General features: G+C 45.7%; 1 long non-coding RNA gene across 1 annotated transcript in view; it reads left to right on the forward strand.

The window, feature by feature from the left end:
- Window positions 1-867: 867 nt before the first annotated feature.
- The window catches only part of LOC135913394 (uncharacterized), a 128,813-nt gene continuing 115,796 nt past the window's right edge, over window positions 868-13,884 (forward strand). Inside the window, exon 1 of the long non-coding RNA XR_010567991.1 lies at window positions 868-1,000. This is a non-coding gene — a long non-coding RNA (uncharacterized lncRNA). The remainder of the gene's footprint in view (window positions 1,001-13,884) is intronic.

Raw genomic sequence — 13,884 nt, forward strand, 5'->3', positions numbered from 1 at the left:
TATAGATGGGGCAGGTAGCATGCGAGAAGGTATGCTTGAACAGCTACAACATGGAACAAGTTGCGCTATATCCTTAACCTCTACAGGCAAGTACTTGCGGCTAACCAAGAATATAACAATCCACTAAAGGTTATACTCCTCACTCATCATGTGAGCGGGTTGGACTTGCACGAGCGGACGTCGATAGGAATTGTATTCAGAAATGCTCACGAATCCAGTGATTTCGGCACAACGCGACGAAGGCATCACGAAAAAGGAAGCGGCGCGGATCCTGCACATGGATTGTTCTTAAACATTCCGCCCTATTAACATAAAAAAGAGGCTGCAGAAAGCTGAAAACTTGAAGTGATCGACAGTGCCGGAACAAAGGCACTTTCCTCCTGGAGCCGATATTTCGGTGCTAGGGTTCATGTTTTCGTCACACTTTCTCTCTTCTTTGCATTTCTTCCGTTGTACTTCTTTAAGCTTCATGTTTGCCTGCTTTTTCTCGTCACTGAGTGCGAAGAATGTCATCGCTGCTGCTCCCGGATACTTTAGGGGAGCCTTTCCATCATGGTTATGCAGCTCTTGCGGCGGCCACTGGGTCTGTCTTCTTTTCCGTTCCCAGACTCCACAACATGAGCGAAGTCAGCAGCAACAGCTGCGCTTTACAGCAACACCCAGGCCGCGCCTGAAAGCATTTCTCTGTCAGCGCTGACAGCGGAGAGCAAAGTGAACGCGCCCCCTTTTCTTCGCTCCTTGATATATATTTTTATCGGGCACATATTTATCGTGACTCTTTTATTTGTGTAGACCACTGCACCTGGCTTCTCGAAGTTCATCTCGAAAGTTCTTTATGGCATCCTTGGCAAGATTTCTACTGTTTTATCAAGTGCCGCTTTGTATTTGCTCGGCGGTGAACAACGGTTCGCGTTCCTCATGTCAACTTGCAGCCCTGACAGGTGGTTTAAACCTACCGAGAGTCTCTTTTCCCCAGGGCAACCACACCGATAGCACGGAGGTATAGTACTGGTTAGTCGTACTTTCATTAGGTTTTTTTCTAACGCGTTAACCAATGATGCAGCGTTGTTCTTACCTTCTTCGACTGCTCCTGCTAGATTTTTTTTTCTCACTTCTGTGTGGCGTTAACCCTCTTTTTCGATGCCACTGCACAACTTCGCCCTGTCAGACGAGCTCTCCTTCTTCAGGGTGGACCGTCATCGTGAGATGGGTTAGGGCAATTTTTTAAATGCTTATACTGCCTTTTTTTACCTCGAGCAAGCACAGTCTTTTATCATCACTCAAGACTGACTATATGCCTCTACATCTGTTATTGTGTCACTGCCTTTGATTTTATATAAGAAGATATTCAATATCCAAGGCATTGCGGCTACTAGGTCGTCGTCCACTGACCGTACAAACGCTAACGAAACACTGTTCACACCGGTCATCATTCCGGAAGGCAGTGAAAGCTTTTAATGCGAATATCATTCTTTGGAAACTTCATCCAGATGCACGTCTGTTCGCCCATACGCATATATCTTATTTCACATGAACTGTGGTCAGTCGGTTGTCCGTGGTCTAATAGGTAGAGGGCTATTGTGCTCAGGGAACTGGGTTTCAGAAAACCAACCATTGGACCAACTTGAGTCACTGGGCGTGTTCCACTGGCTATGCGCTGCTCTTCCATGAAACTCTTTGTCACCAACTTGTGGCAGTGGGAATGTGTCACTAGGTTTGTGTAGTTCTTTACCGAGGCAAAAAAACAAACTTAAACGTCTCCGGTGGTGGAAGGAACCAAAATACACTCAGACGATCTTATCTAGACATATATTCGGACACGCCCCCCCACCCCCCACCCCCCCACATGGACTTGAGAAGGCGCAGTATGTCCAAAGCTAAGCTCGAGACAAGATTCCGACCTGCGACACAAGCCTCATATATGACGCATTTCGGCGGCGGCAATACGCTGCTTCGCTACACTGTTCCTACGGTCGTACTTACGTGGTTTCTGCGGGAATTCTTTTTTTACTTTTTTGCGAGTGGCTGGGCTCGTGCGAGTGCCTTGGACTACCTGTTGTACACTCGCATGAACACTTTCACGTGCTCAGGCCCACCCGTCTGCTTTTCTCGCTTGTAAGGTCTGTCTTTCTCTGTCGCCTTGTCGTCATGTTAATTCCTGCAGCTCCGCGCATATAAACCCTTAATTAGGCGTTTTGCATTATGTCTGGTCTACTTCAACATCAAAAGGACTTTTTTAATCTAACAATATGGAAGTAAACGTCACCTATTGGTTCCAGCTGTTTAAAGCTGTCTTTTAACTGTACATAGGTAAGTAAATCACGTCGCCACTTTTCTCCCTAAAATTTAATAGTGGCCGCCATCTATGCAATCACGCGTTATGTATAATGCTTTATTCGGGTATACTTTCTTGGTTACATTTCGTTTTTTTATGTATCTTGTGTCATATATTGTGTTTGTCACACCAAACTAATAAATAAACTAAAAAGCATTATCGGAGACACAGAAATTGTTGCTTGGGTTCGTGGGTTTTTGTTTAATAGGAGTCAGTTTGTTATTTTCGAACATACAACATCAGATATAGTATCAGTTACGTCAGGAGTACCACAGGGCTCCGTGCTTGGGCCCTTGTTATTTCTCGTGTATATTAATGATATAACCACTAACATAGACTGTAAAATAAAGTTATTCGCGGATGACTGTATCATTTATAGAGAAATTAAAAATGATCAAGATCACTACTCCCTTAACAAATCACTTAGTAGTATTGCGGAATGGTGCTCAGACTGGCAGATGATAATCAATGTAAAAAAATCGGCATGTATGACCATAACGAGGAAAAAAGAATCTTCAGACTTTTGCTACACCATAAATGGTACAGTTTTGACTAAAGTACAAAAATATAAATATCTAGGCTTAACAATAACGTCAGACCTAAGGTGGGACGAGCATATTCACCACATTACCTCATCTGCTATGCAAAAGTTATTTTTCCTACGCAGATCGCTTCGACGCGCACCCTTGTCAACAAAACTCCTAGCATACAAGACATTCGTTAGGCCGATCCTCGAATACGGAAACACTGTATGGTTCCCTCACACCCAAACTAACATAAAGAAAATAGAAACAATACAAAGGAAGGCCATTCGATTTATTCACAACAAATTTAGACGTGAAGACTCTCCCTCTAATCTTCTAGCAATTTCTGGGCTCCTTACGCTCGAAGCACGAGCGAAACAGGCACGTTTGAAATTTCTTTATCAACTTCTGCATAATTCTTTCAAAATTGACATTTCAAGTTACATATCTTATTCACAAACACGACCTACCAGGCACAAGCACACAAACACCTTAGTAGAATATAAATGTAATAATAATGTGTTTAAATATTCCTTTTTTCCTGTTGCGATCCGTGAATGGAATATGTTATCACCTCTCACCACTAACACAGAGTCACTGTCTCAATTTGAATTAAAAATTGAAAAAATTGTTTAGCAGGTTAAAATTGCTAGTGCTATTATTGATCGTGCAAACTACCATGTACTTGTGCCCTGTGTATGTAGTCGGGTATGCAGCATAGAATACCTCAATTGCCATTTCTTTTTTTTTTTGAAAGTTTGCGTGTACTTGTGTTTGGTGTATACATTTTTGTAGTGAAAATTGTTGATGTTTTAAGGTGCAAAACTGACTTTATACATGTATTAAACATTATCAGTGTACATGTACATATGTATAGTGCCCTCCTGCTATGGTCTCAGTAGAGACTGGCAGTATTGTAAATAAATAAATAAAAAATAAATATATGTACTGAAGCGTAACGCGCAAGCTTGATTGGTCGATTTTTAGAGCACAGCTGCTCATGACAAATAGCGCCGCTTTGCTCAGTGGCTATGATGCTGAGCTGCTGAGCACGAGGTCGCGGGATCGAATCCCGGCCACGGCGGCCACATTTCGATGGAGGTGAAATGCGAAAACACCCGTGTACTGATATTTAGGCGCACGTTAAAGAACCTCAGGTGGTCAAAATTTCCGGAGTCCTCCACTACGGCGTGCCTCAGAAAGTGGTTTTGGCACGTAAAACCCCACAATTTTTTTCCGCTGACGGACAGCTAGCGGAAAGAAAACTATGTAGAGAGAAGGGGAAAAAAATTGAGAACTATGCGAAGACAATTCATTCTTTCGTGAGTCTTTCCTGTATACCTGGGCTTAAAGTTGCGTTTTTTGGGCGCACGTTTTTCTTCCGCGCCGCCCAGTCGAGGGATCTCTATTTTAAGCGCTGCCATGAATAAAGAACTGTGCCGAAATGTGCTGCCGGCAGCTACACGACGGAAACGTCCAAGCCTTATGTGCTCTGCCGTGCCGCAGGAATGAGGCTCAATGCCTGACAGAGATTAAACAGTGCCGCGCAAAGAGGAAGCTTCAGCTAGGGTTCAACGCCGATGCCGCCTATTCAAATACAGGTAAAATTCGCAAACGCTTTTCTCTGAAAACCACTGGACATACTTTAATGGAATTTGTAGCTTTTGAGAGAAAACGTTTAGTTATAGTGACTGGAAGCGAAATCACGGCTTTGAGGCTGAAGACTTTTGCGAAAATTGCCAAGAGTAAGTAAGTAAAAAAAATTTAGAAGCAGTAATTTGACAAACCTGTCTAGGCTCACTTTTAGCTTTAGCGCTTGCCGCAATTGCTTTCAAGATACGGTGAGCGGGCGCGCATGCACTCAGCCGGACTCATAGCCACGAGCAGCCACGGCGAGGCTTCATGAGCAGACGCGAGCTTTTCTCAACTAGCGCGCACTTAATCACGTGACCTAATACGCGTACGTGTATATGCTTGCCTCTTTTGAATTCGTCGCGCACAATTTAGATCTGTACATTGTCAAAGAATGGCAAGGCCTCTGAATTATACCATTCAGCATTAGGACATGCGGCGAACATCGTCAGCTGCATTTCAGTAGCTGCAGTGCGACTAAATCTCTTCTAGTTATCGCTCATTGGGAATTCAAATTTAGGATTGCTTTATACAGGAGAGAAACGGCCATCACATAGCGCACATTGCTTTTTTAAAGGAGGCGCATTGAATTCGGTCAGTGTGTGCGCTCAGCATTGTATATATTACACTATGGTGGTGCAAGTGGCCGCGAAAACCAAGTTGAATTGCGCCCAAAAGCAAGAAATTTGCAGGAGCAACAAGCAGCTCTTGTTCCCGTACCTTGTAATGTGGTAAATATGTCGTACAATCTATTTAGTCAATGAGTAGGGAGTTGTCGGCTTGTTGCTTGTGCATATTGAAAGGACTGAGTAGTAGCATGGACAGCGAACAAGAACACGACAATGCACAAAAGAATACGTATCTGCATTCTTCTGTGCCTTCCGTAAGCCCGACACAACTCACTCGTTGATAAGCTGTTTTGGTCAATGTCATATCAGGTTTTCTTGTAAGCAAGATCAAACACCTCTGAAGCATTGCCTCGGTGTAAAAAAGACGCTGTCTAGTGCGTTACAGCAGGCCTTGTCACCCTCAGCAGAAGAAAAGGGCACATTTACGAACTCTCGTCGCCGAGTTACAGTCGCCGAGTTACGTCATCGAATGAAAAAAAAAAAAGGCTCAGTCTTCGCTCTGGCAAACGCGCATAAGAAATTGCAGACGTCACCTAGAGCTCACTTCCATCACACAGGGCTACATGGGTTTATTTTTTGCCCTTTTGCGCCTTTTGTTACTACATATGCCCTGTGGTGATCCCTCCGCCCCCGATAAAAAAATACAAAAAGGAGAGTTTTCAAACTACTAAAGAAGAGAAGAAAATAGGTCACAAGCAAGTATAGAACGCACCGGTTAATACGTCATCGTGAAATTTGAAAATAACGGTTTATTTCGTCTATTTCGTCTCCTTTTAATTGCTTTTAGCAGCTTGCAATCATACAGATATTGGACGAAGGCCAGTGATTGTTCTTGTGCAGTATGCTGTTTTTGGGCGATATATATTAAACAAACTTGTATATCTTGGAGTGCACTGAAATAGCACCCTGCGACACACACATTATCACTTCCATTGCAGCTTGACGAAAGGCGGCCGGCATACGCACCTAACACCATTCAAAACTAATTTGTTACACAGATTTTATTCGGCACCCTAACATTGATGTGGGCCGCCCTTAAATGTTAAATAACAAGCTATAAATGTCACAGTTAGTTTTACATGCTGCTCACGTTACTTGGTTCTGTGCATTACCTGTTAAACATAGAAATAAACTTAATTTTTTATGCAAAGTCTAAACGTACTGTGATTCATAGTCGTAGGCCTGATTTGTTCCAGAGATAGAGACGGCGCAAAGAGATTCCGCCAAAAGGAACAACGAAATAAATGTGCAAGTGAGGAATTCAGTTAACGTTCAATTTCAAAGGGAGATTTTAGTGAAGGATTTCGCTAGCAGCAAGCTTCAGATCTTAGGGAGGTCAGCTCAGTCACGCGTAAGGGGAAGACCCCTTAGTGATATGCAGTATACGCTTTGGTTGCTTCCCGGTCTCTTCGGGCAGCACGGACCGCTCATACCGACATTGGCTTCAAAGGAAGGAGCTCAATTTTGGCGTAAAAACATTAACGCGCTGCCGAAGGTTGGCCAGAAGAAACATGCATATTCTAAAGTAGGCCGGCGTGTGTCCATTTCGTCCGTTCTTCCTAAACCTGGTCGGTCAATACGAATTCCGGTTCTTCATGAGATCTACGAGTGGACAACACGGAACATAAAGGTTGCTGCAAGATTACCTACACAAAAAATCTGCTGGGGCCTTTTATGGGTTCTTTTTAACGGAAGTTGTGCCGCCAATTATAAGGCTTTAGCTCATGGTTCAATAGCTGTTCGGCTTATCTTACGTGGAGTACCGTCAAGACGCGGACCAAGTTGCGCGAATACCGTAGGAGAAGAGGAGAACGAAAAACCTAAATAAAATGGAGGAACGGCTTTATCAGTCTTCGTTGATTTCTTTACCTCTTAAATCTTGCTTGGCCTAAAACACCTTCGTCGGGGTGCACACAAATGTTTTACAAAAGGAAGACTCTAGGGAAAAAAGTGGACTTGCTTGGCCCGTGGACTTGCTTGGACTTGCTACACCTCTCAATAATGTTTATTCACATGAAGCTATATGTAAAGAATTGTTCAATTGCACTACTGCAATTGAACGATTCAAACCAACATGCAGTTAGCACAAATCCTGCCGCATTTCCGACAACTTTAGCCACCCATCGGTATTGCTCATGTATGGATGAACGACGCAACACAGCGTGAGGAATTCAGTAATAATAATAAAGCGTTCTTCCACTATAATAGTGAACGGCATTTCGCATTCGTATTCAATTAACGCTGAACAAATGGGATCGGAAACACAATCTTACAATCATTGTTTTGCCCAAGTGACGAACTTGTGACTTCCTAAATAAATACATAAAATTTACCAAGAGCCGCGTTGTAAGAGCTAGCAAAAAAGTCTCGATACTCTAACCATTACCCCGCGGAAGCTTTTTTCACATGACGGGGTGCATCGCAACAAGATCGCAGTTTTAACACGTGAAATTCCGGAACTTATATAATTACCACGTTATCATACGTCAAAATGGGAGCCAATCGAAATAACGTGCAGTAAAAGGTCGAGCCCGACCCTCCTCCTACTCCTCTCACGCGAGGAGTGACGCAGTAAAGTGCGGTGTGCAGTGACTCCTCCGCTATCTCACTTCCAGCTTGCTCAGGAAAGCTTTGTCTTTCATCAACTTCATCTGAAGTTTGAATCGCTTCCCAGATTTTTACACCTGCCGCGGCAGCTTACGCTATCATCATTCTCTATTTCATACGACACTACGCTCTGGATTTCCAACCATTGCGGCATCATTTTGCTGGCTACGGAAAGCTAAAACTCATGTACGGTGCTTTGGCAGAAAAGAATACTTCTTTAAATGATGACTTCAGCCCGACTCATCTACGTTTGTTGAGTGGCGCTACCACAGCATGAAGAGTTGGCCGATGCGATTGTTCTCTCGATGTTGTGGACGTCACACACCAGGACCGACCAATCGAGTCTGGCGCTGGAGCCTCTGGGTCCTGCGGCAGCGCTTGCCCAAATGTAAAGTATGGATCGGGGATTGTTGGCGCATGTGATAATGTGGGAGGAGGTGAGAGCGCGGGGCATTCTCAGTTCGTGTGTATCGTACTAAGATGCCGTAACACAATAGATTCTAATTGATGAGCGAAGACTACTTAGCCGTATGACCATCCTTTTGGCTACCCCACTCAGAGTAACACAAGAATAACAGCTTCGGCTTGCTGGTTTTCCGTCCTAGTGTTAACAGCGCAAAACGTAGATGGGACACGAGACGAGAACACGACACCACAAGCGCTTGTGTTGTCGTCTTCTCGTCTTGTGTCCCGTCTAAATTTTGCGCTGCTAACATCAGGGTAGCAATGTGGAGTAAATGAATACGTACGAGAACGGTGAGTGTATTAAAAGCCTTAGGCGGTGAAAATTACCCAAAAATCACTGCGATGTGCCTGATCGCTTCTTTTGTGCGTTAAACCGGGTTAGTCTGTTAACGTTTGGTATTCCGTGCAGTATGTTATATTTACAGTGACCCCTCGATTAACTTTGTCATGTAAGTGACGCATAACAGCATAGCCAGAAGGTAATAAAAGCTGCAAAAAAGCCTAAAATATTTTAAAAGGGGTAACTATAGAACGTGAATGTATATTGAACCCAAGGACATAAGTACTAATTAGATCTGTTAATGTTCATGGTACATAATTTAACGTGCCTAAGCAACAAGCGGTTTTGACATGCTGTAATTGAAGCTCCTGAATAAACTCGATCACGTAGCGTTCTTTAAAGTGCAACATCATTTTTAAATTTTGCTGCTGTCAAAAAAATACCCGCTGCTGCCGTGAATGAAACTGTGACCAGAAACTGAGCTCACAGGAGAACGTCTTAGTGAGCCTCCAATGTGTGTAATGCGGCAACATAACCTCATTCCGCCTTAGCCTTGAGTATTGTCGTCCGCTGGCACTAGTTTCACCAGCTTCCTTTTTCTCTTTTATGCGAAGCATACTAGCCGCACAACCACGCTCTTCCTTGCTGCGCCGCGTGCGGCCGCGTAGCTACCATATGACGTCATAACAGCTGCAAAAGCGGAGGCTCAACTCGTGCGCCCGCTTGCGGCCGCGTAGCTACATAGCCGGGTCTCAGCTCGTGCGCTCGCGTGCGGTCGCACAGATGGTACTGCGGCCTAACTCCCACTCCTCCCGCTAGGGCACTGACGTCACAACAGCTGCAAGCCGGGCTCAACTCTTGCAAGATGGGCTGGGTGGGAATCGAACCAGGGTCTCTGGAGTGTGAGATGGAGACGCTACCACTGAGCCACGAGTACTTTTTTTTCTTTATTTCCAGCTTGGCTACAAGCCTCAAAAATGTTTGTGATCATAGATCACACTCGTTTTATATGTGTCAAAGTATCAAGCATTGACCCCACAGCTTCATCACAGTCATTCATCTTGTACACGTCACGTACCTTCACAACCATTTCCACAAAATATTCATACACAGTTCGGCCTTTAACATCGCAATGTTTATATGCCAACAGACTACGCCATACTGCGTGCAGTCCAAGTAAAAAGATAACATCCATCTGTTCAAAATCGCGTTCAGGGTGTAAAAAACGAATGCCATGTGGATTGAGGGGTAGGTCTATCTTTAACGTTCTCTGTAATATATCGCAAAAGAATATGGCATTATTACAATCGATGAAAACATGTTCAATCGTCTCAGCTTTGTTGCACAAAAACCATCTGCTTCCCCATGGCACATAAATCCCTCTTTCCTCTAGCCAAGTTTTAACAGGCAAGGTTCCCGTGTGAAGCTTGAAGATGAATGTTTTAACGTTCACCGGTATCCACATATTTTTAACCCTTTTAAGTACGTCTTTCCCAGGCCCTTCTTGAATAATTAACCGATACAATGGAACAGGGAACACACTTTCAATGAGATCCTTCATAAGACGCTTTCTTTTTACATTGGAGAGGTACTCAAGGGAAAATCTCGCCCTAAGGGAATGATAGGACGTTACAACTTCACGCAAGAACCTTGAAATTGTGTAGTGAGGGCCAATGGCTGAAGAAACAAAAAAATCAGGCATAGAAACTGTTAGCATGGTTTGAAAAAAACAACACAGAAACGGGTCTCTTTCGTCCCTTATCAATATGAAACGTGATACAACTTGCTGAAGAGACAAGTGGCACACCGACAGACCAACTTTCTTTATTCGACGAAACAAATTTGTCCTTGATGTTCGCTCCCACGTAGAACACCAGATAAACGTGGCAAATATTCGGTGAAATTTTTGAATGTGCTTACGTGTACAATGCAGTGCCTGCAGAAGATACATCATTTGCGCAACGAGAAAAACGTTACAAATAGTGGCACGCGCAAAAATCGACAACTCACGGCCACCCCATGCTTCAGCCATCGCACGCATTTCATCCGTTTTTTCGAGCCAAAGTGACTCTTTCTCGCAATATCCATCCAAAGGTACCCCCAGGTAAGTGCTAGGTGTCGTGAGCCACCGAATATTTTCAAAAACACCGGGCGTGGCATTCCAATGGCCATGCCAGAGACCAATACTCTTTTGCTTATACGCACCTGTGCCAGCTAGCCAGTTTTTCGTCAAATTTTCATCAGTCTCTGGAGCGCTTTCCGCGTCCTGGCTTGAGGTGATGGACGCGGAACGTTCCGCAGGCTCGTGCAGCCAGAAGTCTGCAACTGCAAGCTCTTCTATGAGTCAAGGCACCTGGTCAACCACCAGTGAACGCCCCAGAGAGACTCTTACTCCTGTGGCCATGGATGCAGAGCCTATTGCCGGCCCGTCTGGCCAGATCACTACATTGACAAGCTCCTCAAGGAAACGAGGCACCTGGTCCAGCACCAGTGAAGACACAGAGGTCTACTCAATCACAGGTGACGACTCATCCGATGACAGCTTCGTGTCGGTGAGGAGCCGAAGGGCTAAAAGGAGGCTTATCAAGGCGTCGTCACCAGCGAGTACGTCAACCATGCAGGCAGGCAGTGAACGCTGGCCGCACACCATCCTCTTCATGCCAGTGGATTCTTCCGTCAACCTTCGAGTATTGAACAGGCAAGCTCTCTCTGTTTTTCTTGAGGGAAAGGCGCCAAACGAAATCAAGGAAGTCCGGCTGAACACACGAAAGAATGTTCTAGCTGTCGACACAACCCGTGGAACCACGCTGGAGACGCTACGACAGATCACAGAATTGGAGAACATAAAAGTACGACCGATCATACCTATGGATGGGGCCTGCACTGCAGGTGTGATCTACGACGTTGACTTGGCTATTTCGAACTCGGACCTGCCAATTCTAATCAAACCGGCATACGAAGGAGTGGTCATCACGCACGTATGCCGACTCGGCAACAGCCGTTGTGTGAAGATTGTGTTCAAGGGGGATTCCATCCCTTCACACGTAAAGGTCGGTCACTTCCGACATGTCGTACGGCGGTTTGTCCCAAAGCCGCTTCAATGCCACAAGTGCTTCAAGATCGGGCATGTTAAGGGCGCCTGCGCAAACTCCCCAATGTGCCCCCGGATGCGCGGAGTCACACACTGTAGATGTCTGCCGTGCAACAAACTTTATGTGTGGCAACTGTAAAGGCACCCATGAAGCGACGTCTAAAGAATGCCCAAGACTCAAAAAAGAGTTCGAAGTTCTGAAGCAAATGGTCAGGGATAACTCAACCCATAGAGAAGCCTCAGAAAAGGTCCGGCGTCGACGTCGTCATCGACGAAAACGCTCAAGACCGGGTGGAGTTCGTGCGCCGCTTGTGCCAACGCCATCATCCTCAAATAGAATGCCCGAGAGCACAAGGAGACCTCAGACGGGAAACGCTGCCCCCGTGGAAGAGTGGCCGACGCTTGCAAGCTATTAGTCTTCTAAGGAGCCTCCACGCTTGACGCTCCCATCGAAGCCCGCTTCTGTTGGTGAGGCTTCAACAGTCGACTGCCAAATGATCCCGGTGCTGCGATCTATTGTGAATGTCATCAGGGCCATGCTGACAAGCATTGACACTCCATCTGCTCGAAGTGGGCTACAAGTGCTCGACGCGCTGAGCCCCGTCCTAGCAAGCCTTGAGTGCAGCCATGACTGACAATCACCAGTCATTTCGTAAGGAGGTCAGAGAAGCGTCGATCCTTCAGTGGAACGCGAGAGGTCTAAGATCTCGCATCGCCGATTTTCGTCAATTTGTTCTCACTAACCGATTTCCAATCATTGTCATCTGTGAACCAAGATTATCCCATGCAATAAGACTATCCGGCTATGAGACAACATTCTCATCAAGCGACATCAAAAGCAGCAAGGTCGTCGTGTTTATTCGCCGTGAACTTACTTACGTCGTCCAACCGGTGCAACCTCATGACGACAATCAGTATGTGTGCATGACTGTTAAACATAGGAATGTCACCTTTGCACTCTTGGGGGTGTATCTGTCTCCATCAAGCCGATTTGACACCAAAAGGCTAGAAGACATCTTAAAAACACAACCTGGTCCATGGATTATCACCGGGGACTTCAATGCACACCATACCATTTGGGGAAGCTCTAAGGTTAACGCGACGGGAAGACGACTAGCTTCCTTAGCTTCCAACAACGGTCTCTACCTGCTGAATGACGCGAGTCCAACATTTCTGCGGGGAATAACGTACAGCAGCTGCCTCGATTTGACTTTCGTCTCCCACCGCCTCGCCACACATGTTAAGTGGTTTTTGGACATTGAAACGCACGGAAGTGACCACATCCCCACTTACCTCAAGATCACGGGAATGTCTAACACGTATACGTCCACCACGATACGAAGAATAGATTGGACTGTCTTTAAATCCCACATTGAGGACGCTTGTCACGAAGGCCTCTCTTGTGGACTTCAACAAGCTATCAAGGAAACGGCACAGACAGCCACGCGCACACTCACGTGTTCTCCAAGGTATTCTGAATTCGACCTGGAATTGGAGCGGCTTCGTGCGATTCGCCGTCGTGCCGAAAGAAGATATCGACGCACTAAGTCAATTCAGGATCTAAGAACAGCCAGGCGACTGCAAAAGAAGATACAACGCCGCATGGACAAACTAGAGGCTCAGCGGTGGTCGAAATTTTGTGCGTCGCTAGATCCCCGCAAACCACTATCTCAAATATGGAGAACTGTGCGTGGTCTACGTTCTGTTCCGGAACAGCGTTTCCCGTTTAAGGCCCTAGCACTATTCCAGCGCCGACAAGACATTGATGTGGCGGAAGACTTCTGTGCTATGGTTGCGGGCCAGCCAACTCGTACAGGTTCGCTTACATTGAACCGTATTCCAGATTCACGAGATTCACGCATGGATCTGCTTTTCACGACGCAAGAGCTTGACGCGGCGCTCGCCCTATGTAATCGGTCGTCGTCGCCTGGTCCGGATGGCATATGTCACCTTGGTGAACGGGCACGAAGAACACTCCTTAATATCTATAACGAGTCGTGGCAGGAGGGCAACGTTCCCCAAGATTAGAAGATCAGCCGCCTGGTACCGCTTCTTAAGCCTGGCAAGTCTCCCTTAGAGATTACTTCATACCGACCAATTGCGCTGGCAAGTTGCGTTGGGAAGGTAATGGAGCGAATGATCCTCGCCAGACTTGAGTGGTACCTTGAACACTACGAAATCTACCCGGACGCCATGGCTGGTTTTCGACGTCACCGATGTTCTATCGACAACGTTATCGATCTGGTAACCTATGTTCAACACCAAAAGACGTGTAAGAGGTTATCTGTCGCAATGTTCTTAGACATAAAGGGAGCCTACGA

This window comes from Dermacentor albipictus, chromosome 3 (genome assembly GCF_038994185.2).
Source record: "Dermacentor albipictus isolate Rhodes 1998 colony chromosome 3, USDA_Dalb.pri_finalv2, whole genome shotgun sequence".
Taxonomy (NCBI): Eukaryota; Metazoa; Arthropoda; class Arachnida; order Ixodida; family Ixodidae; genus Dermacentor; species Dermacentor albipictus.